Source organism: Rhincodon typus, chromosome 16 (assembly GCF_021869965.1).
Source record: "Rhincodon typus isolate 14 chromosome 16, sRhiTyp1.1, whole genome shotgun sequence".
Classification (NCBI taxonomy): Eukaryota; Metazoa; Chordata; class Chondrichthyes; order Orectolobiformes; family Rhincodontidae; genus Rhincodon; species Rhincodon typus.
This window is the reverse complement of record NC_063347.1, coordinates 28,724,910-28,752,587: the sequence shown is the minus strand read 5'-3', so window position 1 is coordinate 28,752,587 and position 27,678 is coordinate 28,724,910. Positions and strand designations below refer to the sequence as shown.

The 27,678-nt window shown below is 38.6% G+C and overlaps 1 long non-coding RNA gene across 1 annotated transcript; it reads left to right on the top strand.

Moving 5' to 3' along the window:
- On the top strand, nucleotides 1–23,034 carry LOC125485122. The gene is made up of 5 exons (XR_007263898.1): nucleotides 1–289; nucleotides 19,105–19,281; nucleotides 21,627–21,724; nucleotides 21,833–21,928; nucleotides 22,978–23,034. It is a non-coding gene; the product is annotated as an uncharacterized LOC125485122 (long non-coding RNA).
- Nucleotides 23,035–27,678: the final 4,644 nt, after the last annotated feature.

Here is a 27,678-nt window from a genome sequence, read left to right as displayed (position 1 = left end):
GGTAGTGATGAATTGTCAATCATTGCTGTTAATTAGCTCTGAAGCGGAAGTATAGCCGTCACAAAAACTACGAGTGCAACTAGTAATATACAACGTAAATGGTTGTAGTAAAAATAAACAGGGAAAAAAGCTCGAGGTCGGAATCCAGAAGTGTGACTGTGTCTTTAAATTTCCTGGCTGAATGGTGTGGTTCCAGCCAATTGTAGAGAAGGTGTAGAATGCTGGGAATGTTAAGTCAAGCCTGGCTGGGATAAGCTGAATGGTGAAGGAGTGAGGAGGGATGCCCGAGGTAAAAAAAAAGAACCAGTTTTTATTTTGTGCTCGGTTTCCGCCCCCTTCACCCCAGTCTCAAGGGGATCACCGCATTCGGGTTCTATGCGGCTACTGCCGAGTCTGTCTTAAGCAGCAGAATCCTGGTGTGGCACATAGCTAAAGGGGGTTTAATATTTTGTATGTGGTGTGTAATGTGAGGAGACAGATGCATTGATTGGAGGTGAGCGACTGGCTTTCATTATTGCAGCTACAAGGGGAAGGCGAGACATCTTTTGTAAATAAAGGCAGCGGAAACGTGTCATTTTCTGTGCATTAGATACAAATTCACCAGGGTTTCAGTCCGTTTTTTTTCAGCAGAAGGCCTCGAAATGCCATTTATATTAGACATACAGAGTGCATTGCTGAGCCAAAATGAGTACAGCAAACGCCCATTGTCAGAATAAATGGTTAGACAGAACGGTGTCTTTAACGTTTATGGGATCGCCGTTATTAAATCCTCTTTTTTTTTGTTCCTTGTTTGCTTTTGAGACAAAAAAATCGCATTTGCTTAAAAGTAACTAAGGTTTAATGAAGGTATTGATTTCTAGGCGGTTTCCTGGGCACAGCCCTCTCCATCTACTGTCCGTGGAATCTGCTGCCTCTGCCTAACCTAGTAAAGTGGATGGTGGGGGATATTCAGATTGACATCTCATAGTCAATTCAGCAAGTTAAAATTTAGAAATCTCGAATTGTTTTGGCCAATCGACGAGATCGGGGTTGGACCGAGTTAAGTTTGGCTGTAATTTCGGTTTCGGGCGAGCCGTCTGTTTTTTGGGGAGATTAAAAAAGGGACATTCCAGACAATATTGGTCTTTAACCCATTGAAGATTCTTCCTTTGGTAACATTTTATCAACTGTTATTTTCATATAATCGATCACTTGAATTATTTCAAACATGCCTTTGGGCATATGAAATGTCAAATCAAATGAGTTTCCTTCTGTATAAAGTAGTCGCTGTTTAACATCTTGCTGTGAAATATTTCAGGTCTATTTTTAAGTGTTTCACTGGCATGTTTTTTCTTCTTCAGGCATGTGAAAATCTTGTGATGCTAGAACTATGGTTGGTAGTCTCTAAGAGGCATTGCAACAAATCACTCATTGGTTGCATACAAATAATTTGAATTGTAATGCTCTCAAAATGTCTCTTTCTTTAAAAAAAAAATGTTTTTAAACAGCCTAAGGACTGGTAGAAATGGTTTCAGTTTCAATTGTGAAACCTGTTGACATTAGTAGTCCACAGCATTATCGTGTGCTAAACCATGCTGCAAGTGTATTATCTTAGAAATGTTGATACCAAAACCACATGAAAGTAAGGTTATTTGCATTGTCATGATTGCATGCAATTTTTTTCATGTGCTGGGATGTGGATTTGAATCCATTTGAGGTAGGTAAAATCGAAATCTCTCTGTATATTTTTGGGCTTTTTATTGCTTTTCATTAGATCAATCCCATTCTTGTCTGTTCTCACGAGTTCACAACCTACAACCTGTACTAATTGTCCTCAGTGGAAACCTTAGGATGCTGGAGGTGGAACAGTGGGACTAGGTCCCATGCTAAATAACTTGCATCTAAGTGATTCTAACCTGATTATTGAAATATTTAATTTTGGATAGGTGAGCAAAAAGGGGAAAACAAATCAACATCCTGTCATTTCTTTTAAGCCCAAAAATCACAAAATGAATAAAAAATGCATAATCTAACGCAACTCTACATCTATCTGTAACCAAGGCAACATGGCATGCAGTGCTGTCACAGCCTGACATATTGTTCTTGAAAATTGCATTGGTGAGTTAACACCTTTTTGCCACGGAATTTGAAGTCCTTTTTTAAGGACAAAATACTGCAAGGTATAAAAAAGCTACCTTTTTATTAAAAAAAACCAAAGAAATATATAAAATTAATGATAGAGCCTCTTGTCAGTAAACTTTCCAACTCTAACCAATATTACTGATTAAAAACACAATCAGATGTTGCCAGGATTGGAGGGTTTGAGTTTTTAGGAAAGGCTGAATAGGCTGGGCTTTTTTCCCTTGGATCGTCGGAGGCTGATGGTGACCTTAGCGGTTTATAAAATTGCAAGGGGCATGGATAGGGTGAATAGCCAAGGTCTTTTTCACAGGATAGGGGGAATCCAAAATTAGAAGGCATAGGTTTGAGGTGAGAGGGGAAAGGTTTAAAAAGGACCTGAGTGGAACTTTTTCATGCAGAGGGTGATGCGTATATGGAATGAGCTGCCAGAGGAGATGGGTACAGTTACAACTTTTAAGTACATTGGTTAAGTACATGAATAAGAAATGTGTGGAGGGATATGGGGTAAGTGCAGGCAGATGGGACATGTTTGGTTTGGGATTATGGTTGGAGTGGACTTTGGACCAAAGGGTCTGTTTCCATGCTGTATGACTCTGATATATGACAATGTTTCATGACAAATTCACTGACATTACAGAAATATTTCTAGGTGAATACAGGTAATGCCTACTGTAATCACATTGTACCGTGTAGATTTGTGCATGTAACTTTTATTTGTACGGTGATCTGAATTGGGAAGTATTGTTCATGAGAAATCTTGAAATGAAGCTGGAAATATTTTTCAAAGTGGAAGAGGACAAATCCTTTAGGGTGAATTGCCTAAAATGGCATTGATGGAGGCCAAGGAGCATGTTATCCAACTCCTATAGAAATAACAAATGGCAGAGGAATATTTAAGGTGGTTTAGGAAGAAATTAGTGACCAAAGTGGGAGACTTTAGTGCAAACTAAGTGTGCGTTGCCTTACATTTTTAATGCTACATATAGTAAGTCAGTAAGAGTGACATCAAGTATTTTTGTTCACTGTATGTTTTACCTGCTTCTCCTAGATGAATGGCTGATATCCATTTATTTTGGATGGGTTATTCAAAACTGGTATCCCAGATTGTTGGTTAAGTAAAAGCAGAAAATGATTTTACTTTTGGCTATAATGACAAAAATGTATGTGGCTTCAGCTTGGTCCACCCTCTGTCACTTGTATATGATCTCCGTTAGGTTAATGAATGGAGCACTGCAGTTGATGGCAATATTTCTAGTCGGAGGTCAAAGGCAATATTTCCAACCTTGATTGAAATCTGTTAATTTGTGTTGGAAAGTACATGGCTATGTACACATTTAAAGACAAGAAGGGTTTGCCTGTGATTTGTGTACAATGTTCAATTTTTAGATAATTACTGGATCAGCTCATCAAGAATGAGGAATGGTCAGGCGATTGGGATGATTGCCATTGCCTGCTAAGTCCACCCCCGCATCAAGTCCAAAACTAGTATGAATTACCACCTTTGGTGAGAGAAGAGAAAATTAGAGAAAAACTTCACAAGACAATAGGAATTGTATAGTTTTGATGGCTCTTTGGCCTCTTGAGTCTGCATCAAGTAAACTGCTCTAAATCTACAGTAGTCTCATTTTCCAGCATTTGGCCCATAGCCTTTAATGTTATGACATTTCAAATGCTCACCCAAGTACTTTTCAATAGTTGAGGTTTTCCACCTCAACTAGCCTTGCAGGCAATGCATTCCAGACTTGTACCCACCTTCTGTGAAAATTCCCTCCAAACTTCCTGTCTTTGAACGTAAAATTATGCCTCCCCGTTATTAATGCTTCAACTAAGGGGAACAGCTGCTTTTTATCGATCCTGTCCATGTCCCTCATAATCTTATACCCTTCTGTCAGGCTCTCCCCTCAGCCATCTTTGCTGTAAAGAACACATTCTGAACTTATCCAGCCTCTCTTTACAGCTGAAATACTTCATCCTAGGCAACATCCCAGTGAATCTCCTCTGCAGCTCCTCCAGTGAAATCATACCCTTTCTGGTGCAGTTATCAGAACTGCTTTTAGTACTCCAGCTATGGACAAGCCAGAGTTTTGTACAGTCCATACAAAACCTCTCTACTCCTATCTATGCCACAACTGCTAAGTGTCTCGTGTACCGCCTTAGCTACCTTATTAAGCTGTCTTGCTGTCTTCAGTGATCTGTGGACAAGATCTCTGTTCCACTTCCAAATGTCTTGTCGTTCATTGAGTACTCCCCTGTCTTGTCACTACTACTTCTCTCACTTTTCATGGTTAAATTCTATGTGTCACTGTTCTGCCCATCTGACCAATTTATCTAAATCCATAATGTAAGACATTTCTCCTCATTGTGAACCACCCAATCAATCCTTGCAGATGACACAAACTTGCTTGTCTTTCCTCCCACATTTTAATTTAGACTGTTTGTTAACAACAAGGGATCTAGCACTGATCACTGTTGTATGCTACTGGACACCAGCGTTGAGTCACACAAACAGCCTTCTCCCAACAGTAGTTAGACTAGGAAAGTGAATGAGTCCACGTTGTGATAGGCTAACCATTTTGTGTCATCCTATTTATCACACTCGGACATTGTGCAAATTATTTTTGAAGCTTGGGGAGTTTTGAGTTCTGGTGCAAACTGACTGAGATCAATTGGTTTCCAAAAGTCAATAAATTAAATTTAATCCTATCCTTGACTGCTGCTGAATCAAACAGAGGATGTAATAACCAGCTGCATGTTTGATATCTTGAAGCAGAACCAGTCGATCATTGCTTGTATCAATTTTGTTGTGCAATGTAACTAGGATTTCAGTTTTGCATCTACTGTTCCTCAACTCTAACACTATCCCCTGCCTTATGTATCTTGTGCTGCTTATTTTCCCTCTTCTGTTTCTATAACAACAGTAAAATGGATCCATCCATGTTTGTGTTGCTAAGGGTATCTCTGCTGGTTCAATGTCTATGACCATGTGAAGTGGACTGCCTGTATTTGAGTGCATGAATCTACTTGAACCCAGCCATTAGCACTGAGTAAACAGTGCTCGGAGAATGTATGAGTGTTGCATAGTGACTAGCTAACCATTTTATATCATCATCTTTATCTGATAGAGGTGCCTGGTTTCCACTAAATATTCTTTTGCAGTATGGTTATGATCGGAAGCTTGCTGTGTAGGGACTAATTTCATGTACAAAGTCAAAAAGACTTAAACATTGTTTTCAAGATACATACTACATAAACTTAAAAAAAAATCAAATCTATGGCTACCATTAAAGCAGCTGGAAGATGAATGCAAAAAAAAACTGGGGCTGTGGGAAAGATTTTGGAACAGGAATATGTTGTTCCGCTCCCTTGACTTGCACTGTCATTGGGTCTGAAGTGCAGATCAGCGATGATCTAAGCCAATGGTAAATAGACAGGCCTGCAGTTCTCTGGTTTGTCCACATAGAATCCGTACGGTGCAGATAGAGGCCATTCAGCCCATCGAGTGCACTGACCCTTTGAGGAGCACCCTGCCCTGTGCCCATAATCCTACATTTACCTCAGCTAGCCTGCCAACCCTGTATACTATGGGGTAATTTAGCATGGTCAATCCACCTAAGATGCACATCTTTGGACTGTGGGAGGAAACTGTAGCAACCAGAGAAAGCTCACGCAGACTTTGGGAGAACATGCAAAATCCACACAGTTAACCAAGGCTGGAATTGAACCCTGGTCCCTGGCACTGAGGCACTAGTGAGCTACTGTGCCACCCTATTGACAACATGTTGGACAATGTTTCAGAACAATTTGAAACCTAATCTATGTAATAATCTGCAGGCCATTACACCTTTGTTAGGCACATGGGATTTTATTTCAATTTTAGTATATAGACCTTTATAACTCCAGAAGTCTTGTGAATACCAGTTATTAGCTTCTGTGAAATGCCAGCAGTTGCTACTGTGGTGCATAATATTGAACAGCTGAAAGAATTTGCTGTTTTGATTAGTGAGAGTTTGAAACTGTGATATGCAGAAATGAAGATCACAGAAACCCCACAGTGCAGGAAGATGCCACTTTGGTCCATTGAGCCTGCACTGACCCTCTGAAGAGCATCTCCCCCAACCCCAGAACTCTGCATTAACCATGACTAACCCATCTAGCCTGCACATTCCCTGGACACTATGGGCAATTTAGCATGGCCAATCCACCTGACCTGCACATCTTTGGACTGTGGGAGGAAACTGGAGCACCCAGAGGAAACCCACACAGACACGGGGACAATGTGCAAGCTCCACACAGGCAGTTGCCTGAGGGTGGAATTGAACCCTAGTCCCTGCTGCTCTGAGACAGCAGTGCTAATCACTGTGCCGGAGAGGAGAGGAGCTGCTTCTGCACATATGTCAAACATGTTACTAGTCACTTATGTGGGCCACCATCTGAACCTGTTGGATATTTTGCACCTATGGCAGTGGTACTGTAATTGAAATATCTTGGCTTGGTATATGCCCTTCAAGTGCAACTTAAAATGTTTATGCACTATATCCCTGATATGATATGGTCTTTGGGAACGTCTTGAGACCAGATTATGATGGTAGTGTCCCTTCACAAGTGCCAAGTCAGCAGCCAAAATAATGCAGAACTGCACATTTTAAAACATTCTCCAACTACTTGATCTAATGTAAAAAGCAGACTTCCAGTTAAAATAGAATTTATTCAATATGGGAGGTGATGTTCCAGTGCTATTATCGCTAGACTATTAATCTAGGGACGCAGGTAATGTTCTGGGGACCTGGTTTTTGATTCCCACCATGGCAGATGGTGGAATTTGAATCCAGTAAAATCTGGAATGGAGAGTTCAATGATGACCATAAAACTGTTGCCAATTGTTGGAAAAACCCATCTGGTTCACTAATGTCTTTTAGGGAAGGAAATTGCCATTCTTACTCGGTCCGGTCCACGTGACTCCAAACTAACAGCAATATGGTTGACTCTAAACTGCCCTCTGGGCAATTAGGGATATGCAATGACTGCTGACCTAGCCAGAGAAGACCACATCCTGTGAATGAATTTAAAAAAAAAAATTTATCTGATAACGCAAATGTAACTAAATACTATGATAATTAGGAGCTAAGAAAACTTGAAATCACTGAGGTAATTTAGTTATGTGCAAATGAATGTGGGATCTTCAGCTTAAAGCTGTTTGTGTTCAAGGGCTACCGTATGGGGGGGAAGTTGTAGTGAATGCTATTGTAATGAACACTTCATGCGATTTTGTTAAATTTTAAATATGGAAGTGCCTGATTAAAATATTTGATTTGTGAATACGTGGTGATATTGCTTCAGCTGTGTCTTCGTCAATCTGGAAGGGTTTGTTTAGGTGATTACATTTTGTGTGTGAAAGTCAGTTATTTTGAAGAAGATTATTGATACTTTTGTATCTAGGAAATTCTTGTGTATTGTGGTTTTAATAGAGGGTTTGAAATTGTTGATAAATTCTTCTAATTCTGCTCCTGTGTCAATTCAAATATAGTAGATAACATTACCATGTGACTTCATCACTAATAAAGGAGCTAGTGGGAATAAAAAAGAAGCTCCTGGAAATCGAAAGTAGACTGTCAGCAAATCTGGGCCCTTGGATGGGTGTTATTTCATACCATTTCATACTTGCAAGAACTAGTAGAGCAATTTTTTGTTTTGGTAGCCATCTTTTCTTTGCTCATTATGAACAAGACCGTATGCAAGTATGCTTTTATCTTATGCTGCATGAGTAGGTGGCCTGACTGAATTGTATTGTCTGGATGCTTGCTTGGCCCCCTTTGTCCATCTTGATTAACAGCCTTTGCTACTACATTTTTAAGCTACCCACAAAGCATTGACTCAGCAATCTCCCTCATTTACAAACCAAATACTTTCTTACACCTGTCTTGATCAGATTGATGATGTTCTGCTTCTCAGTGATGGTATAAGATGTCCTTTTTCCTGAGTCAAGTCGATACGATTTTGTATTGATTGTAATATGGTTATTGGTAAAATACAACAGTCCCTATCTTAAATTTAGCCCATGTTTGATACAGAGAAATATGATATGCAGTTACAAATTTCACCTACTAAGCTGCTTTTTAATTAAACACAAGGCTGCCATCTCCTGTGGCTAAGTTTAAAACCAGCCAGTGTTTTATTGTCAGAAATTATGATTAACTTATAATTTAATTAATGAGAAACACCATTTTGTGAAATAGGTATTATACTTAAATGCATTTTTCCATATAACTCCTGAAATTAATAAGCTTGACAGTTCCATTTTATTGAATTGCTTGTTGGCGGTGATAAACTGAAAGAGAAAATTTTGGGTTCCAAGTGGACTTGTGTTATATAGAGTCTGTCATTATAGTGGGGCCCGGTGTGTCTGATCTGTAGATAGGCAAGGAACATTAAGTTATTTCCTGTATCGTGTATGATAAGTTTCTTTGTATATGGCAGGTGTATCATTTGAACTGTGGTTGCGTTTCTTAGCTGGCACTGCTACAATACTGTAGCCTGATATTTTTTTTCTTCTGAGCTGTGGTTTATTTTGTGGAGGTGGGATGGCTATGCATGGGACCTTCTTTGTTACGTCATCAGGCAGAGCGTTGCCCAATGGAATCATTACTATTCAGTGTAGTTCTGGACCAACCAAGACCTAGGGATCTAAAATGCCGTCTCTATGAATGAACTTTAACAGTGCAGTAACTGAAACTGACTATATCGACATTGACTGCCTAAATCAATCTCTTAGCTCCTTTTGCTCTTCTGGGCTAGCCATTGAGGTTGTCATTTAAGAAATTCTTCACAGTCTCTGGTTAGCATCTTTTAATACACAGGCAATGGTTTGAACCATGATTTTTTTTTTCTCCCATTTTTGACAATTGATGAATGTGGTACCTTGTTATTTTAATTCTTGCATTTATTTGCACTGCTTCCTGATGGAGTCATCCACAGGCATCAGTGGAAGTGATGGCTCCGGCAATAAATATTGAAACGCAGATGGAGAAAATATTTAAATGTTTCGGAAATACATGCCTCATTGTTCCATGCATTGCATCTTTCTCCTCACCTGTGTCAGCACCTGGCCTTCAGTTCATCATTGATTTCACTACATTAACCTTGTATAACTTTTGATTTTAAATCCAGTTTTTACTCCCATGTTAACTCCTCTGTTTTTGTATTTCAAAGCTCAGCTTTCATGATCTAATTTGCATCCTTGCTCTCCTATGTAGCTTTTCTTTGCCCCTTGGCTGTTCCGGATGTTTTGGCTGCTGCCTTGAACCTGAGTCCATCAATTGCCTCCCTTTTTGCTTTTCTACCCTTGCCTGTCACTATTTCTCCTTTTTAGTTTCTGTGCCCATGGGTAATTAATTCACACAAATAGGCAACTCATGTTCTTCACAACTCACTGGCTTCTCTGCTTTCATGTCATTATCCCAGATTTGATTTCTTTTCAAGATGATAATGACCCTCTGTCTCACTTGGCATCTTCCAGAAAAACTAATCTTTGCACTTAGTACTACCTCTGAAAGAGCAGGAATCCCAATTGCCTGATCCTTCTTGCTCTCGGTCTCGCTCTCCAAATCTGCAGACCTATATCCCTCTCCCAGGGCTAATCTGTCTCTCTCTTTCCTTCTGGCTCTGACTCTGTGGACTTTGTCAGCAGTCTAGCTTATCACTGTCCTCACTCTGCATTCTCTCTAGAAAATGTTTTATTGATAATGAAGCTGTTGATATTAGGTGATATTAACATGATAGCCTTGGCAGAAATGTTTGAGAGTAGTGCCACCTTTTCCCCTGATCAATATTTGCTTGCCTATCTGTACTTGCTGTGCTGAAACAATTATTGCAAGTTCATGGTCAGCATACCTGTGAGATTGATACTTTTATCATGATTGTATCCTAGCATGTTGAGGGTGTAAAATTGCCATTCCATCTTAGCTCTGCTCGTTTGTAAGCTGATTAGTCAATATTAGCCCAGACCCTAATGTACCTGAGGAATACAATGTTTATACATAGTTGTAAACAAAAGAAGTTTGTTGATTCTGCAATATATTATACTCATCATGGTGGTATGCTGGAAATCAAGCTCCACTATTCCTGGAATCAAAAGTTTAAAGGTTTTCTTAAAAAAAATCTTTTAAATTTATCTATCTGTGAGAAAAATGACTATTTATTAAGAATAGATAGAATTCGACTACTGTGGACATAACTCTGCTCGTTTAAGTCTAGTCCCCTTAAAATTTCTCAAACACTCATGTACAGATAGACACAGGCATAAAGAAAATGAGTTATGGGCTGAGGGAAAGACTGAGAAGGCAGTTAAATTATCCACATCCACAGGGTTTGCTGAGATGATCCTCTGGCTTTTCGGGACCTGCTGCCTCTCTATCTTCCTTCTCCAAATATTTTCACTTGCCTGCAGGAAGCACAGGGTGACTGATTACCACTTAAAAAGACTCTGATTTATTGGTTAAAAGTCACAGCTTACAATATCTGATGAGCTGTGCACCCTCCATGACGTACGACTGCTCAGTTGCTCAGAGTCTGCGCATGCTGATTGTTTCGATGCCATTCTCAGCATTGACATCCGGTTCTGGATGTCACTGCTGTGCACAGGTCCACACAGAAGAATATATTTCCTTGGGAATGTTGCCGATAGAAAATTAAACTGGCTTTCTTCAGGCTTGATTTTTTTTTAACTGCAGAGGAAAAGTCAGCATCTTTGTTTTTGGAGGTCCCATGGCTTCTGACCAATCATTGACACCCACAAAGTGTTCAGCTACTCAGTTATTGGCAGGCAGAAGGCCTTTGTCATTGACAACTGGTCACCATATTGCAGACCATCTGTTGCCTGCCAAATTTCTCTTGGTACACACCCCCTGCTCCAGCTTTTCTATCATTACCTCCCCCACTGCCACAATAAAAAGCAGTGTAAATAGGCCTCAGAAGGAGTGCCAGGTAACTTTATTTTAAAAAAATGCAGTAATCCTTTCCATGATTCTTGGTTTTGAAAACAGTCCTTTTCCCATTTCAAACCACCATCAAAAATACAGAAAAATAAAAAGACGTCTTTAGAAATACTATAGTATTTATGCCTGTTTTCTTGTGTTCCAGGAGATAACATTAGCATTGCCACATCAGGTAGAGTCTCCTTTTTTGGAGGTAAAACTCTCTCCATGGTGTAACCCTTATCTCTAAGTCACACTTAGGTTTTTCTCCCTCTTCGCCTGGGTGCAGCTGCTGCTCCAAACAACTTGCCTTGTTTCATCCCCAAACCTTCCATTTTAAATCTCTGTACACACATACATCAATCAATTTCTCACAGGTATCCTTTTCTCATTTTCTCTGCGTGGGCAAGTTCTTAACGTCACTGATTTCAAACGCCATCTTGGCTCTTTCCACAAATGCATTTACCTCCTCCGTCTTCTCTTGTTGCTGTCATTGCCATGACTGGATATATCTGATCTTTCGATTTGTGTTGCTCTCTATCCCCTGCCCCTGCCCCTGCCCGCAAGCAAAACACTGAAATGTCATTCCCAATTATCTAGTCTTTGGCATTTAAACAATTGTGACTCTTGGTAGTTAATGATTTTTTAAATCACATGCTCGTCACATCCTTAATGTCCTCATTTGCATTAGATCTATTCCGCTTTGTATGAACCATTCCACCAATATACCCTTCACTTCCATTCATTTAAAGTCCAACTTTTGGATGTGTTTGATTTAACCATTTATCACTAGATCTGATGAGATTACTCGAAGCATTATCAGCCAATATGCTCCATCACTGATCAAACACCATCTAGAAAGGCAAAAATAAACAGCAGCTTCTGTTTTCTCCAACACAAACAGTCTTCGCAAACCACGCTTGCTTCCAACAAGAAATGTGAGAAGCTCATGAATTTTTTTTGTTCCAAAAATTATGACCCGTCTGTTCAGATGTATCTGCTGCTTCCTGCTGTAACCTTTTAAATTAGCATCTTTCTTGTGCTGTTTGTCCTCCACTCACTGTGTCCCTGATATGCATCTCTTCACTAATAAATTGTTATCTATTCAACTTTCTTTCTGGCTTCCATGTCAGCTGATAATATCAGCAAGTTTCTCTCCTTGGGTGTTATCCCTTTTTTTCCTTTCAAATCTACCAATAATTATTCTTATTTGGAAAAGAAATTCAAATTTCTTCCACAGTCCTGATAAAGTTGTCACCCTATTGTTAACCACCCTATCCTATCTGATGATAAATGTCTTGCCACCTCAAATATACACTGAACCTTCTCAGAACCTTTTATTAGAATCTCTCCAAATTAGGAGAGGGCTATTTGAAAGAAGTACCACAGTAAAACAAAAATAAATTTATACTGCACAAAAGCAGAGTGTTGATGGTTTAGAATATGGACTCTGGTAAATCTGTTTTTCCATGGAGATTGCACAAGTTAATGACTGGCAGTTAACTACCAAGCATTGTTTAAATTTTAAATACAGCAGGCTGATTCTGATTAGTCAAGTCATTGCTCTGAGAAATGAGCCTATTTTGTAGTGTTGAAACAGATGCATTGTGTTTACACGTTCTTTCTATCTGTGAAGAGGGCCTTCATGCTGTCACACAAATGAATAATGTGGTCTATGAAATTTAGTGCCAATGTGATATTGAGCATGTAGACTGTATGTCTCCATGACTGGCTGATCATATCAAACAGCAGAATTGTTTGGATGTTTGCAACAAGCAGTTGTATTGGCCACATCAGTGCTTGTTAAATGCTCAACACACCATCCAAGGTTTAGGCATTCATTCTGCAATTAGAAATTTGCTACATAATCCTGACAATTATGCTGACAGTCCTCAATTGGTTTCAGTTAGATTTTCTGTATGACATATTTCTACGTACTGAAGTTATATACATTAATACACAGGATCCTACTCTTTTTTCAGACAAAAATAACACATACATACATTGTTTCGATTCAAACAAAACAGGTTGTAGCTGTTCTATGGTTCATTTCTCAGGACAATGCCTTGATCAATCAAAGTCGAGCTGTTTGGTTTAAAATTGAACAAAGTTTGGCAGTTACTTCTCGGTCATCATTAACTGGTGCATTCTCCATGGCCGCCTCTCTACCAATTGAAGTCCACTTGACAACCAACCAGCAATTGCTTCTGGTACAGTATATCATTTTACCTTTGGGATTTCTTGCAAGTGGTCCTGATGAGTGTCAAGTGAAAAGCTTTAACAAAAGGTGTCTTCTTTCAGCAGTACTCAAGTTCTGGTCTATTTGCCATTTCTCTTGCATGACCTTTCCTCTGTCTCTAAATTATCACACTGCTTATCCAATATGCAGGATTGAATGAAAATAAATTTCCTTCAATAAAATATTCAGAAAAATAAACCTATTTACCTGCTACAGACTACTTTCCTTTGCCACTGACTCTATCCCTCTTCCTGTAACTGAGTAAGATTCTTCAAAATTTTGTTTTATGTTTTAGAGCTGATGAACTTCACCCACACTTTGCAACTTCCAGTGCAGTAACATTACACAACTGTGTTCTGTAACTTCTCTGCAGTTGAAACCGTTGTGGACTTGACATGTTTTCTTGCTGTCCTATGATTGACCTTCCTCAAACTTGAGTTCATTCAAAACTCTGCCCACACCTGAATGTGTAGCAATTGCTGCTCATGCATCTTTTGCATTCGCTTAGCCCTCGTTATTCACATGGGATAGAGGCGTGGACTTCCCATGGACACTGACAGTCCTAAGTAAAATTATCGTCCCGACATTTTTATTTCTCAGTTGTGTGTTATTTGAAATGCATATTGTAGAACATAGCACTGTACAGCACAGAAACAGGCCCTTCAGCCAATTATGTCCATGCCAATCATGATGCCATTCTAAACTAATCTCACCTGCTTGCATATGGTCAGAATCCCTCTGTTCTCTGCCTGTTGGTGTGTCTGTCCAAATGCCTCTTAAATGTTGCTATTGTATATGAAATCTCAGTACAACATTTTAATCAACTCCAACATCCTTGCAATTGATTTTCTTCTTGAGCATTCCTTCAATTCTATTCTATGTATTTAATTTATTTTGATTAAACTTGATCACATACGATGGCCAGTATTGCAACATTTGTCAATCTAAGGCACTGAACTGTATTTTACTGCCTAGCTGCCTTTCCTAACTGGTACCATTTCTTGTCGTTTTGTATGTGTGTTGGAAATAGTGTTTTTTTTAAGTTACCTTATCTTGGAAGTGTGAAGATGGCTATCACTGTGACATTTTAAGTCATAGCTCAATGGTTGAATATATATATATATAGAATCAGCCAGGGAGTGTTGCAATTGTAGTGTGACTATACCTTCAATCTCTTCTTACAATGTATGATGTGATTTTGCATTCCAAGCATTGTGCAGTTATTCTTGTGCTTTTTCAGCATACTAGCTTGTTGCATGTTCAGAAAGCCCATTGTAAAATCATTCTTAAATTAAAAGTTGTACCTTGAGGTCATTGCACTGCCTTTTTTGAATTAAGTTGGTTATTGGCTATAAAAACTGTTTTATAATCTAATAAATTGCTGTCTATCAACTTTTTAAATAACACTTGTAAAGAACTACACCAGCAAATTTACAATAGTTGTCCTTTTTGTTTTGTTGTTAATTTTGTCATCTTTTTAATTACATTATTCTAACCAAATATAGAGCAAATTGCTCATGAAACTTTTGCATTCATCCAGATAATTTCAGGAAAATATCTCCAATACTATTTGAAATCACATCTGTACTTATTTGTTTTTGTCATATTGTACTTGCAATAATGAATCCACATTTACATTGATGTACTGCTGAAATATTAGTAACATAACAGATGTTTCAGTTGCCCTCTTTCTAAGTTGCACTCTTAACTTTGTCCCAACATTTCATTAAGACGTAGTTGAATGCATTGGCATGTTGTGCATTCACCTCCCAGGGATGTGACACCAATAACTTAATCAAGGTCTCGTAGCATTAACTGTGATGGTCAATGAAGTTAATCTGGGTGACTGTAATCTGGTTCCTGGTAGGTGTAGATCCCACAAGCAAGATGGATGAAGAGAGAATTACAAGTTTACTTTGAACATTGTGACGATACTATGGCTCTAAGATGAGTATTTTGTCCTTTTTGGTTTATGAAGTAAGGCTGCGACAGAGGTGGTGGGTTGTCTGCTTCAAAGCCAATAAAGTAAACAGCTTGCGAGGCCTTGGATTTTTTTTTTGAGAAGATGGAACAATAGAGCCAGCCTGAATGGATGGGGTCAAGTTCCCCAGAGCCAGGATTTTTAGTTTTACTTTTTCAGTAGCAGCTGCTCCTGGGGTCTTGAAGCTGGGTTTTGAAGCTGTAGTACATCTCTCCCTGATACACTCTCTCTGAGTTTTCTCTTGATACTTTTCCTCCTGGACTTGAGAATTACATGTGAGACAATCTCTCTTTTACTGAATTTGCCTTTGCTAAAGGTGTGTTTATAGGATGTTACTATATCAGAATAGATACTGTTTCATAGTTAAATAATCTATTATTCTGTTAAATTTTCCAATAGAGTTAATTTATTCCAATTCCTTCTTCCTTTTGTAGTATTTTAATTATAGTATATGAATAAAATGTGTTATGCTTCAAGACTGGTAGTTGAACCAATCAAATTGCATCTGGAACACAGCCTGGCACTTGCCTTTAAATAAGAAAAAGTTGGGGGTCTAGGCTATCTTAATATATTTTGAGAGGGTTCATTCTGGTCCATAATAATGTGGATTGAACTTTTTGAGGCTGTGATGCGTGAGAGGGGAGTACTGATAGTTGTGGTGTTATGAAGGAGGCACCAACTAATGATTGAAAGTTAGCTGCCAGATTTTATTTAAATGTTGAACAGAGCAGGTCCACTCTGTTCAGGGCATTGCCCTCAAATGAACCTGTGACTGACTGCCACCTTTTCTGTTGAGTTGGAGCAGGTGCAATTTGTGTGTATATATGTTCTTGCAGTGAAACTGTTGGCTTTTTCTTGTATTGTTATTCTTGCAAATTGTTCTGATAAGTGTAAGACAAAAACTTCAACAAAATGTTTTTTCATCTATACTCGAGTTCTATGTTACCAAATGGCTATTTGAGACAGTAATTAAAATACATTGACATCCAAAGACTTTAAGGTCAGATATAGCTTCCTGGTTAACATTAAAAGTTAATCCTTCCCTCTAACAAAAGAAGAAAAGATTTTTATTCCTCACAGTAACCTTCTTAGCACTCTGCAAGTTTTCAATCTCCAGATAATTGAAGGGCCTGATTTTTTTTTCTCTAACTGCTTTCTTCCCTTCATTGGCACAAAAGAGACAGAAGCTTATGTACTCGATCTATATGCTTGGCCTTCCCTTGAAAGGATGTTAATAACAAACCATCACTGATGAAGAAACTGCTGAGTTTTGGGACGAAGAATCGGACAATAAGCCAAGAACTTGCCCTTCAGGCAGGACACACATACTACATCCTTTCTCTCCTTGTTCAACCTAATGCAAGCTTGGCAGGACACAGATAATGTGCATTCCACTGGATGGGTCCTGGACCCCATCATATTTTTAGGTTTAGATCATTACTGTGGATGTGATAGAGAAATCTCTTGTATCCAAAAATCAGAAAAGCAAATTGCACCACTGATTTTCTGGCCTGTTGACCTGTAACCAAAAACAACACAATATCATGGGTCCTGATTGTAGTGCTAAAGACTTGTATTCCAGAACTAGCTACGCTTCCAATCAAGTTAGTCCAATGTAGCTACAACGCTGGCATCCACCTCAGAGATTTTTTTAAAAATGCCCTTCCTCCTGTTCCCAAAAGGAGGATGAATAAAATGTAGGCTGATTGCTTATCAGTCTTCCACCATCAATTTTTAACAATGATTTTAGGTGTCATTATCCATGCTGTTTTAGTCACCTGTAATCTCCCAGTTACCTTGTTAACTGATGCTTAATTTTGATTCCCACAAGGTATACTGCAGCAGCTCTCCCCTAAGCCTCGCCATCCTAATTTGGAAAAGTATAACCAATCCCTCATCATTTGGGCCAAAATCATAGAATTCCTTGTTTAGCAGCATTCTGGGAGTACTTCATTACTTGAACTACAGTGGTTCAAGACAGAGTCACCTGTGTCTGCTTGAGCAATTAAGCATGGCCTATAAGTGATGGTCTTAGTAGCAACTTTTGCATCCTGTGAATGAACAAAAAACAAGTGGCAGAAGGGATCCAGTAGACCATCTGTTATCATGGTGGGGGTCGGGGTTGGGAGTGTGGGGGGGGTGCGAGCGGGGAATATCTTGTGGATTTTGGACAGGCTTAGGAATTTTTAGTTGTTATTGGAAATGCTCCTCAGTTAATGCATTTTATTCTAGAACACTTTTTCTACTGGTTCCTTTTTGACACTGTAGAAGTTGTAGGAAATTATTTAGGGGTCAGAGAGTGACTTGCTGTCAAGTGACAGCAGATTACTTGACATTTTCTCGATTTTAAAAATACTGAGTGGCATGATCTTAAGATCAGAATTTTTTTTAGCTGTGAATTAGATAAAAGATTTTGCACGGTGGCTGGTGGAGGATACTTCACAAAGCATGCAAAATTCTTCTATCCACTTTCCATCCTTTTTCTTTCTTTAACATGGTGAAGGTTGCTAGTTTCTCGATTCTCCTCCTTGTTTTTAAACTCCACGTTGGATAATACCTATAGTTTATTTTTTTAATGGTGCTTCCTGTCACAGTAAAATCCCAGTAAGTCAAATCCCAGGGCATTTGCCCTACATATTCACATAAAGTGGTGCTTCCTGATAGCTGAAAGACCACTATGTAACCCAAAAAAGAAACAATGCTATAGAAACTCAGCAGGCCTGACCGCAACTGCGTAACTTGATTTGCTGACAAATGTACTTTGTTTATAAAAAAGGCAAATGAAAACATACACTAAAGCCAAAGTACGTTTTTTAAAAAAAAAGTCTATTTAGTTCGTTCAGACCTTGTTAAAGGCATTGGAAAATGTCAAGAGTTAGCTTTTGGGGGAGGGGGCACGGTGGCAGCGGCGGTGGTGGTGGGGGGGGGACAAAACTGATCTTTTCTTGCTTCGGGAGCTGTCTTTGGATGAGCATGATACTTTACACCCACCTTTCCCTGGGAGATCTCTGTCAAATGATGGCTTGTGCAGCATTCCATGATTTTCCCATGCTCATGTAGCCCAACTCTGTTCTGATTGATCAGTAGGGTCACATGATGGTATAAACAAGTTTAACTAATCTGGAGTTAGCTGTGTGAAACTTTGATTTATCATGAGCATAATTTGACTGAATTTGTCATTTTGCTGGCAGGAATGGCACACAACGTTGAGACCAAATTGTGTTGCCTGAGCTTGACTCATCACGATTTCACTTAAACTATGGTGACTATTTTGGGAAGTTGGGAGTAATTTCAATGGATACTGGTTTTGGAAAGGATTGTCTATAGTTTATAAACTTCTAGCTCGAAATATGTCCTTTTTACTGTTGAGTCCATTTTATCAACGTCTGAAATTTTTATACATGTTTTTGCCAATTGGTAGCACAGTGCATCAAAAGGGAGATCACAGCCTTGGGCAGTGATTTTTATTCGGTTCAAAGCTGGTAATTAACTAACATCCAACTTTCCTTTTTTTCTGCAACAGAAATACTAAGGATTGTATTTTGTTACTGTGTAAATTCTGTGGTGCTTTCTGATGTCTTTCATCGGCTTAGCCACAGTTAAATAAGACATTGGCATAAATTGGATGTAGATTAGCAAAATATAGTTCTGTTTATTACCTTCACTATCCCTCTGTGCCAGATTATTAGTAGTTATGTTATTGTGTTCCATGTTTTTTGGGGGTTGAGTGGAAGAGAATATTGTTCTGAAAATTTTAAGATATTTCTCATTGTCCCCTTTTCATATTTTTCTAGAGAATAAACAACGAGATAGACAACTTTGCTCCCTTGGTTTCAGGAATTGTCTTCACAGCAGTGATCTGGTATTCCTCTAAGAATTCAGCATTTTCCTTCATATCCAGATCCTGACTTTTAACACAATTCAAATTCCTTCGAGGCTAGATATATCTTCAGTATAAAATCCTTGGATATGTAAGTTGTACTCTTTTGCTGTTTTTCTCAACATTTTATTCACTTTTATATGACTCACCTTTCACCCATTGACTACCTTTTTTTATGTTGTTACCACTGATGTGTTTCCATTTTGAATGTGTTCCTGTCTGTCTAAAAAAAATCTGATCCGATAATCTTGCACATTGAATTAATTCAGCTCGTTCTCTGCTCCTAATTTAACCCGTTTTAAACCCATTTGGACTGCCATACATTGGTTAGTAATAACATTGGCTACTCCATTAGATACCTCCTGCCCTCCCCTTCCAGCCTTCCAAAGGGCCCGTTCCCTGAACAACAACTTTATTCACTGTGCCTTTCCATGTAAGAGAAAGAAACTTGCTTTTTTTAACCCCTTCTCTCCTCCATCCAATTCCCAAATGAATCATCGGTTTGTTTCCACTTCTTTCAGTTTAGTACCCTATATTTGATGCTGACAATGCCATTTTCCCAACTTTCGGAAAAGCAAATGTACATTGGGTAACCCCTTTATGTGGTGCACCTCCATTGGGACCGTGAGCATGATCCTGAGTTAATGATCGTTATCATTTGAATTCTCCACCTTTTTACTCCCAAGCTAACCTCTTTCCTCCTGTACTGTTCGACTGAAACTCCACACAAATTCTTTTGATTAGGCACTTTTGTAGCTTTCTGAATTCAGCTGAGTTTAGCAATTGCTGTGGAATTTCTCTCCAGTTTCTTGGCTGGTGTTTATTCTAGTTTGTCTATTATTTTCCTTCTCCATTTGCTTGAACTGTTCACTTCTTGTACCATTCACGTCTTGTCTACATACTTTCTTTAGTATGTTTTCTTTCTGCATTACCACTCTCTTTGGCCTTGTACCGCCAATTCTTTTGTCATTTTACTCTCTCCTGACTTCAGCCTTAACACACACCCTCCTTTTTCTTTTTCCCAAATCCCACCTTTTCACATGTTTAACATTTTATTGTATTTCTAGTTTTTAAACTAGTTCTGATGGAAAGTCACTGTTATTAATAATAATTATTAAATATTAATTATTTTCCATTTACAGATGCTACCTGACCTCACCATTTCCATATTTTTTTATTTCCAGCATCTATATTTTGCTTTTGTATAGATTGTCCTTCCTGGAAATTGATGCATCTACTGTTTGTTTGTTTGTTTGTTTGTTTGTTTCTTACAATTTCAACATTGAGGACAATGATTTATCATTTCTTAACTCTTAAATGCTTTAGAAGAGTATTTCAGGCTGTTGGAATGACAAAACAATGTTGGTGGGTCCAAATTGTTCTTTACGCATAAACTTTGTAAAGATAATCCTTCTTAGGCAGTAAAATTATCTAATGGCAACAGTTTGCATTTGTACGGTGCCATTGGTGTCACGAGACACTCAGGAAAATTATCCTTACATCCTCTTACAGATTTGTTATTCCATAAAGTGAATTACAGACCAAGTGGTGGTTCTTCCTGTAGCATAAATGTAGCATAAATTCCCTATTGTACAGGTAGTTGAAAGCATTATTTCACTTTTTTACATTTTTTTTTAAATTGGGAATTCCCAGCTTTAACATTATAAACAAGCCCAGAAGTGCGCATTTTGTTTGCTGCAAATTCTGAAGTAATGACTAATAACTTGGACTTGCTCCATCCTGTAACAATGCCTGTGGGATGCTGATATGGCCTATAACTTTGAAGTAGTAATCAGTTCATGCATAACAAACTTTTTCAATATGCCCAGACATAAAAGCAATGTCAAACCACATGATTAATCTAAAATTTGGGCCTGTCTTGGTAATTGACTTCCTTCTTGCAGTCAGTTGGTATGCTGGAAAAAAAAACTGGAATGCTAAATAATTGATAAGGGCAAAATATGGATATCCCAGTTGCTATCATTGTACAGAACACACAAGATTTTTGTCTTTGCAAAAGAAATATGCAATGACTGTGTATTCAATACGTCATTAAAAATTTTAATTCAGTTATTTAGCTGTTAAATTGATCAGAAGAGTGAATGATTTATGTTCTGGGAAATAAGTATATGCAAAAACTCAGTTTAATAAAATATCTTAGACAACTGCAACTGCAAGAAAATGCTGCGCCATGGGAGAACGCAACACCTACTTGAGTGTTAATAAATCTGTTTGTGATTCAGATGCATGCCATTTACTATTTTTAAAAGTGCAAAACTAGGTTATTAGTAGGTTGTGGAGCAGCATAATAGATTGCCTTCATGGTTGGGAGGAAAATAGCAAATAAAAGCTAGACAGATCTCGGGAGAGAGGAGTTGAAAGGTGAATTGCTCTTGGAAGTATTGATGAAGGAAGAAGGATGTTCTTTTTTTTCAGAGAATGACATATAGGTTGGCGTGACTTGTGAATTGAATGGGACCCAATTTTCACGATAGCTGTGATTAATCCCTTGTGGACTGTGCACGGATAAGCAGGTGAACATAATTAGTGAACAGCACTCTTGAAAAATGTCACAACTAAAAATTCAGTGGTGTAGTGAGAATTTAAAAAAAAATCAATGATGCTATCTGTTTTCTGACCAGGAGCACATCAAGCTGACGTGCGTTTCTGTCCCAACAGCTCCTCTACCTCTGCAGATTCTAACCGGCAGTTAACAGTATTTTCAAGCCTGACCTGAGGTAGGGCATAGCATTTTTGAAAATATTTGGTTATTTCAAGTTGCTGCGATCCTGTTCAAGATAGTGCTATGTATTTTCCTGTTTTGGAATTGCAGTTCCTATGACCACACCAGATCTTTTCTGCTGGGCATTTTTTCCTATCGATAAGCATTTTTTTTTTAGTAATAATGCTTGTTTTGCCTTGCTCATTTGTGACTACAAAAGTATTCCAAAAGGCAGTGTTCTATGATTTAGACACCATTAGGAGGCAGGTAGGATTTTACCTTACAGCGTTAGGATTAGGCACACCTATTTGCATTCTGTAGGTTTCTACCCCTGTTACAATATCAACATTAAAGTCACAAATGACATTCTCTGTGAATGTGACAAAGGCAAATAACACTTGAAGTTTTCTGTGCCAGCCACCTTATGACATGGTTGACAATGTCATCCTGTTCAACACTCCTCCTCCATTCACTGGGTGGGAATGTGTTAATTTGGTTCCATTCCTCTGTCTGATTATAGTCTGAGTATTGCTTGCAATGGCTTATCTTCCTGTTCTCTGATCAGTACATCTGATATCCTTCAAAGATCTGTCCTTGTCCTCCTATTTCTCATTTCTGTGGTGCTCCTCAATGACATAGGCATGTAGGAGCAGGAATAAGCCATTCAGCCTATTGAGTGTGCTGTGCCATAGTAGATCATGGCTAACCATCTACCTCAATGCTGTATTCTGGCACTATCCATATCTCTTTGATATCATTTGGAATGAGAAAATGTCCTGAACGTGGTGAATGATTGATCTTTCACGGCCCTCTACGCTAGGGAGTTCCAAAAATTAACCAACCTCTGAGTGAATCACAATCCTAAATGGATTGTTCCTGATACTGATACTGTATCCCCTGGTTCCAGACACCACAACCAATGGAAATATGCTTTCTGCATTTCCTGTTGGCCCCTTTTTTTGTTTAAAGAATTTTGTAAGTTTCTGTGAAATTGCCTCTCTCTCTCTTTTTCGTTCTTCTAAATTCAGAAAACACAGGCTCACTCTCCTGAATTTCTTCCTACAGGACAATACCACCATCACAAGGATCAGTAGAGTGAACCTCCGCTGCAGTCCCTCTCTGGCAAGTATATTTCTCCTTGGTCAAGTGGTCCCATTTTATGCACTATTATGGATCAGAGCACACGCCCTCAAAAAAAATTTATGAAGATAGCCTAGACCCTAACTTTTTCTTATTTTAAAGGCAAGTCTCTGGTGTTTTGTTCTGAATGCAATTTGATTGGTCAGATTACAGTATTTAAAGCAAAACATACTTTATTCATCCTTGATAGTTAAAATACAATGAATGAAAGAAGAAATTGGAATAATTTAACTCCTATTGGAAAAATTAACAGAATAATAGGTTATTAAATATTACTAATTGACTGCTCCAATATAGTAACATCCCATAAACGCACCTTTTGGCAAAAGGCAAATTCAGGAAACCGATTGTCTCACGTGCAACTTTAGCAGCAGGAAAACACTGGGAGAAAACAGGGTGTAGTAGGAAGAGATGTACTGCAGCTTCCGTACTCTAAGAGCCCAGCAACAACTGCTGAAAGCTAAAACTAAAAGTCCTGGTTCTTTGGGAGCTTGACCACACCCATTCAGGATGCTTCTGTTGTTCCAACGTTTTTTTAAAAAAAAACCCAAGCCCTCAAAAATTGTCCACTTTGAGTTTTCAATAGACAGCTCTTCACCTCTGCCTTAAAATATTGCTTCATTTAAAAAAAGGACAAAATACACCTCTCAAAGTCCTCGTATTGTCACAGCACAGTACTCCATACTGTGCTCTTACCAGTGTTCTGTACAATTGAAACAAAATTTATTTCCTCTTGCAATCAAATCCTCTTATAGTAAAGACTAATGTGTTGTTCCCTACAATATGTACTACCTTTCAATGACTTAACAAGGATACCTAAGTCCTTTGGAACATAAACATTTCTAATCTCTCACCATTTAAGAAATATTCTGCATCTTTGTTCCTCCTGCCTAAGTGGATAACCATGCGCTTATCCACATTATAATCCATCTGCCATGCTTTTGCCCACTCACAGGGATTTATACAGACTGAGTGAAACCTCTTTGGTTCCTCCTCAATGTGCATTCCCACTGAGTTTTTGTCATCTGCAGATTTGCAAATGTTACAGTTGGTCCCAAATTTAAATCATCGATCTAGATTATGAACACCTGAGACCCAAGCTGTGTCCTTATGGTACTGCACTGGTCACTGCCTGCCAACCCCCTGAAAATGAACCACTTTATTCATACTGTTTGCACCTGTTTAACTGAGTTCAATAATTACAGTGGAATATCTGTCAATCCAAACTAGTCTACTTTACCTGATCTCGTGCACTTTAGCTTTTTTACTTGTATCTTGTGTGGGACTTTATTAAAAGCCTTCTGAAAATTCAAATACACCACTTCCACTAGTTTTTCCTTTATTAATTTTGCTAGTAACATCCTTTAAAATGATCAGGTTTTCAAAAAACGCTTTTCCCTTTCAAAAATCCATGTTGACTGTCCAATTAGTCAATTATTTTCTAAATATTCAGTAATCCCATGTTTTACAACAGATTCTAGCATTTTACAACAGATTCTAGGACTTTCCCTACTACTGACATAGGCTAACAGCTTAGTAGTTCCCTTTCTTCCTTCTCCATTTTAAATTTTACAGTCTACAGGCACTGCTATAGAATTAACAGAATTTTGAAGATGGATTCACTAACTCTAGCTATTTCTTCCAACACTTGAGGGTGAAGGTGATCAGCTCCCAGAGATTTGTAAACTTTGTTAATTTCTCTAACATGAGTTTCTTTCAATTCCACACTGTTACCAGACTGTTGGATCTTTTGTATTTCAGACAGACTACTAATTATGTTTTCCTTTGAAGACAGGCACACAGTAATTATTTTGCTTCTCTGCCATTTCTCTTTCCTGTTATAAATTCTCCAGTCTCTGCCTGCAATGGACCCAGACTTGTGTTTGCTAATGTTTTCCATTATGCACACCTATAGAAGCTTTTGTAATATGTTTTTGGTTTTGTGATATACATTGATACTCTATTATTTTTCTCTGTTAATTTCTTGATCCTCCTTTCTTAAAATCTAAAATTCTCCTCACGTCTGCAACTTTTATTTGAAAATGTTATAAACCTTCTCTTTCACCTAGTACTAACTTTAACTTCCCTAGTAAGTCATGATGAACTTCTTCTATTGGATATTTTTGCCTTGAAAGAATTGCTTTTTCAAACCAAGCATGAATTTTGTAAGCTGTCAAATGTTAATTTATTTTCTCTGATCTACCACAGTTATCTTTCTCCTCCGCTTCACAATTGCCCTTATTTAGATTTAAGACCTTAGTTTCAGATTAAAAGACAGAATTTTCCAAGAAGTTTGAAAAAGATATCATATTATGCCCACTATTCGCTCAAGGTTCTTGTGCAACAAGATTGTTAATTGGCTCTTTCTTATTTGCATTATACCAGATCAAAATATCCCGTGCCTTAGTTTTCTTGAGCAATCTGTTGAGGAACCAACAATTGATACTCTATTCTTTTTCTTTGTTAATTTCTTGGTCCTCCTTTCCTGAAATCTAAAATTCTCCTCGAACACATTTTAAAAATTCTTCCTCCATGGCATTGGTACTTAGTAGATTTACCCTGCTCAAAATGTAGTTTGAAGTCATCCAGATTATTGTATTCCCCTTGTTACGTGCACCTTAAGTTTCTGGATTTTAAACTCTGCCCTACAATATTACAATTGTTATAAACCACTCTTTGCTACCCTTTGACATTGCTTAGCTTTATCCAATCATTTCTGGAAAAAAAAATGTGGGGTGAGTGTGACACTGGCTAGGCCAGCATTTCTTGCTTATCCTTAATTGCCATTGAGAAGATGGTTCAAGAAGGCACCTCACCATCACGACAGTCCATGGGCTGTTAGGGAGGGAGTTTGAGGATTTTAGCCCAGTAACGGCGATATATTTCCAAGTTAAGATGGTGTGAGGGAAACTTGCAGGTGTGGTATTCCCATGTATCGTCTGCCCTTGTCCTTCCAAATGGAAATGGTTGTGGGTTTGGAAGGTGCTGTCTAAGGAACCATGGTGAACTTTTGCAGTGCACCTTGGCGATGGTACACACTGCTGCTTAGTGTTGGGAATGTTTGTGAATACGATGCCAGTCAAGTGAGCTACTTTTGTTTTAAATGGTATCGAGCTTCTTGATGTTGGAAGCTGCATTCATCCAGGTAAGTGGGATATATTCCATCACACTCCGAATTTGTGCCTTGTAGATGGTGGACAGGCTTTAGGGAATCAGGAGATGAGTTACTTGCTGCAAGATTCCTAATCTCTGACCTGGTCTTGTAGCCACTGCATTTGTGGTGAGCCCAGTTGAGTTTCTGGTAAATGGTCATCCCTGGATGTTGCTAGTGAGGGATTCAATGATGGTAACATCAGTGAATGTCAAGGACCATGATTAGATTCTCTCATTGGAAATTCCCTCTATCTCTAACACATTGATTCCGTCCCTTGTTATCATCACAATCCCACGTTCTTTTTCTTTGAATATCCTTTTAATATTCAGTTCCCAGTTTTGGTCACTCTGTAGCCATGTTTATGTAATGCCAATTAAATCATACACTTTACTTGTAGCACCATCAGGTCACCCATCTTGTTGCAAATGCTGTGTGCATGCAGATTGTGCTTTTCATTATGCCTTTTTTTTTTAGCCTAGTTGATTCTCTGATTTGCTTCTGCTTTCCATTTTCATTTCCAGCTTTTCTATTTTCCATAATTGGCTTTATTTTCATTCTATCTGAATTCTATCTCTTGTTCCTGTCCCTGTGGCAAGCAAGTGCACTAGGAAATCTCTCCATCAAGATGCTGGTCCTGGTCCTGTTCAGGTGTAACCTATTTCCCAGAACCAGTCCTAGAGCCTCAGAAATCTCAAGACCTCACTCCCCCACCAAATTTTTAGCCGTATGTCTTTTTTGAAGCTTCTGATTTCCCTGCTAGGTAGCACGTGGTGCTCAGAGTCATCTGTGATTACAGCTTTGGAGGTACTGCCTTTCAGAATGTCTAGCTTCCTAAATTGTACTTTCAGGACCTCATCCTTCTTTCCAACTGTCATTGGTGCCAATGTGAACCACTACCTCTGACTCTTCACTCAAAAGAATGTCCTGCAGCCACTCTGAGATCCTTGACCCTGGCACAGGGAAGGTACATAGCAACCTGAATTCATGTCTACTATCACAGAAACACCTATCTATCTCTTAGCTAGGTATCGGTATCACTATCACTATTGCCCTTACACTCTTCATTCACCCCATATGTACATTTGTGGTGCCACAGGCTTGGATCTTGCTACATTCCTCTGAATTATTGCCTTCATCAGTGTCCAAAGTGGTTGTTGAATGAGGAGGTTTCAGACCTCTTGATCTAGCTGGTCTATTGCCTGTGTCCTAACACGAACCAGGCCCTTCATATCCATCACCTCTCAGCTTGCTGGTCTACATTGGCTCTCATTTCAGTAAAGTCTTAATTCTTGTCAAGTTTTTAAGTAGTCTAGCCTCTTTCAGCTCCACTGTCAATATTCCTGATAAACATGCTATTGCAGCATAAATTCCTCTAGCCCCTCTACTACTTTTTATGTCCCTCCATCAAATGTCTGACCAGGCTTTTGGCTGTTCGCTCCAAGAACTCTTTTTGTGGCATGATGTCAAATGTT